The sequence below is a fragment of the Sciurus carolinensis genome, chromosome 3 (genome assembly GCF_902686445.1).
Source record: "Sciurus carolinensis chromosome 3, mSciCar1.2, whole genome shotgun sequence".
NCBI lineage: Eukaryota > Metazoa > Chordata > Mammalia > Rodentia > Sciuridae > Sciurus > Sciurus carolinensis.
This window is the reverse complement of record NC_062215.1, coordinates 138,557,065-138,560,319: the sequence shown is the minus strand read 5'-3', so window position 1 is coordinate 138,560,319 and position 3,255 is coordinate 138,557,065.

Genomic DNA, 3,255 nt, shown 5'->3' with positions numbered 1-3,255 from the left:
TTTTGTTTGAAGGAGATTACATGGCCGTTACTAAAACATGTGAAAACTGCTGGTTGCCTACCAGATATCCATCCTCCCCTTCTTTCTCCAATTAATAGAACTTCCATTTTAAGCTGGCCACGTTGCCACCTAGCTGAAGACCACAATTTGCAACCATGTTTGTAGCTTTATGTAGTCATGTAACTAAGTTCCACACACTGAGACCCAATGGAATCAGGAAGTCTCCCTGAAAGGAAAGGCACATTCTCTTCTCCTCCATCCTGCCCCTGGGGTGTGGATGAGCTGACTTGGCTCCCTGAGGAGGAGCCTCAGTCCTTAGCAATGCAAGGGCAAAAGCTGAAGTTGTCCAGGATCTGATGACAGTGAAGCTAGAGTTCTGTGTGCAGTATTGATCTCATTACTTAACTATTCTTTGGGAGTCTCTATTAAGTTACTTGTAGATGAACTTAATCCAAATCCATTCATAAATGTAACATTATGTGTTTTCTATTCAGATTTGGCAACATCAAAAAGTCATTTAAAGACATGTAAATTTAACTGCAGTCCTCCTTCCATCTCTATAGCTTCATCCACACCCACTCCCAGATACCAAAATCCATGAATGCTCAAGTTCTTTACAAAAAATGGCATAGTATTTGCATGTAACCTAGGCACAACTTTCCGTACCCTGTAAATCATCTCAGATTACTTATAACACCTGGCATAAATGCTATGCAAATACCTGTTATACTTTATTATTTAGGGAACAATGAAAAGGGAAAAAGAGTATGTACATACTCAATTTTTTTTTCTGAATATTTTGATCCATAGTTGGTTGAATCTGTGAACACCAAGGACTGACTGTACTTCTATTATTAATTTAGTAAGTAAATAACTGAAAAAGATCGCCTGAATGACTATGAATTCTTATGAATATCTGTTTTTTATGGTACCCATGTAAGGCAGTGCTCTACAATCTCTTCTATGGTATGACACTCAAAGGAAATTATAGTAATTATACATTTCTGGGTAAAAAAGTTTGGGTGTTTTTGGCCAGAGGCTGCTAGCCCAGGGGGCAGCCTACCCCCCAAGAGCTGTGGGGCTCAAGTTAACCTCCAATTCCTGACCCCCAACATTTCATTGATAGTTTGGCTGGGTACTGCATCCTAGGGTTAAAAATAATAATTGTGTGTACATATATATATATATATATATATATGTGATATATACAATTCTTAAGGCATTGCTCATTGCTTTCTCTAGTTCAATATTGAAGTTGGGAAGTCTGATGTATCTGATTTTTATTTTTGGCATAAGACTCATTCTTCTTTTCTTTTTATGGAAGCTTTTGCAATTCTGTCATTATTCCCAGTGCACTTCTCAGAGATGTGCCTTAGCGTGGGCCCATTTTTATTTGTTGTGCTGAGTTCTTGGTAGGCACTTTCAAATTTGATATGAAGATATATGGCCTCTAGTTCTGAGAAACTTCCTATATATTTTCCCCTCCATTTCTTCTGTTTTTTGAACTCCTTCTAGTCAGATTTTATACCTACGGCATTGATTCTCTAAGTTTCATATCTTTTTTTTTCCCCCTCACTGTTCATCTACTCATGTTTTGTATCTATTTTTTTTTTTGCGGGGGAGGAGGGGGTAACAGGGATTAACTCAGGGGCACTCAACCACTGAACCACATTCCCAGCCCTATTTTGTATTTTATTTAGAGACAGGGTTTCCTGAGTTGCTTAGCAGTTCGCTTTTACTGAGACTGGCTTTGAACTTGTGATCCTCCTGCCTTAGCCTCCAGAGCCGCTGGGTTTACAGGTTGTGCCACCGCGCGGCTTTTTTTTTTTTTTTTTTTTTTAAATCCATTTTTAGTCGATTTCCTTAACTTTATCTTTTGTTTCTACTGAAGTTTTAAAAATTATATTTTAGTTTCCAGGTGTTCTCTTTTTTCTTAATTGGTATTTTATTATGCATTCTGAGTTTATTTTATAAATACAAATTTCATATTTGAAGATAAAATAGCACTTAAACAGTGTTTTTCTATTCTCTATAGTTTCCCCCTTGTGTTCACTGAGTCCTCTCTTTTAGGTTAAAGGCGTGCCTTACACGCCTGGTGGTTCTTTTTGTCTATTCATGTTAACGATGACGCTAAACAGCTGAAGAGGACCTCTGTGTGGGTGGGTGGGGTTTGTAGAGTAATGGACATCCCTTTGCATGGTAAGGAAGAAAAATTTTGTCTCTTTTCTGGGTCAGTTTAGCCTTTTCAGAAGAAAACCATTCTCTAGTTTCCTGCCTGGGGAAGTGACTCCTGAATAATTTTATTAGTAAGGTTATTTTCCATCAAGTCCCAATCAATACACACCTCCATATATTTATACATATGAAAAAAGTTCCATGAAACAATATTTAATTTTTCTACATGTTAGTATGCTGACATTTTCTATATAGTCTATTGAATTTTATTTTCTTTCACGGTTGTGGTGGGCCTTGCGATGCCCCTCGGCAGTGAAGGGACTAGGCACCCCGGTCTGGGAGTGTTGTTGGGGTGCTGTGTTCAGTTGTTGGTCCCTTTGAGGATTGCCTCAATGCAGAGCTGCCTTGCCTACGGTCACACTTTCTGTGACCACATCCATCAAGGAGGATGGATTCGTTTTCTAGGGCTGCCATAAAAAATAGCACAGACTGGATGACTTAAGCAATAAAAATTTATTTTTTCACAGCTATGGTGGCTGTCAACAGGTTTAGTTTCTCCACAGGCCTCTCCCCTTGGCTTAGATAGCCAGCTTCTCATTGTGTTCTCACAGGGTCATTTTTTTTTTTTTTTTTTTTTTTTTTTTTTGGTGCTGGGGATCGAACCCAGGGCCTTGTGCTTGCAAGGCAAGCACTCTACCGACTGAGCTATCTCCCCAGCCCACAGGGCCATTTTTTGGTGCATGTGTTCTTTGTGCCACTGTGACTGACACCAGTCTTCTGGGATTAGGGCTCCCCCACCCAAAAGCTTCATTTTGACCATATTGCCTTTTTAAAGAATTTGTCTCCAAATAAGATTACATTCTGGGGTACTGGGTTTTAGGACTTCAACATAAGAGTTTTGGGGGACACAATTCTGTTCATAACAAGGGGTAAAAGCCTGGCCCTATTGGTCTCAATTGGGACAACTCTGGAGAGCCATCACACGGAACTGACATCACAGCTATGTTTTTCCCTTTGTTCAGTTCTACAGCTTTCCAGACATTGATCCCGGCGGTGTCCCCTAACAGATATTCTGAACTG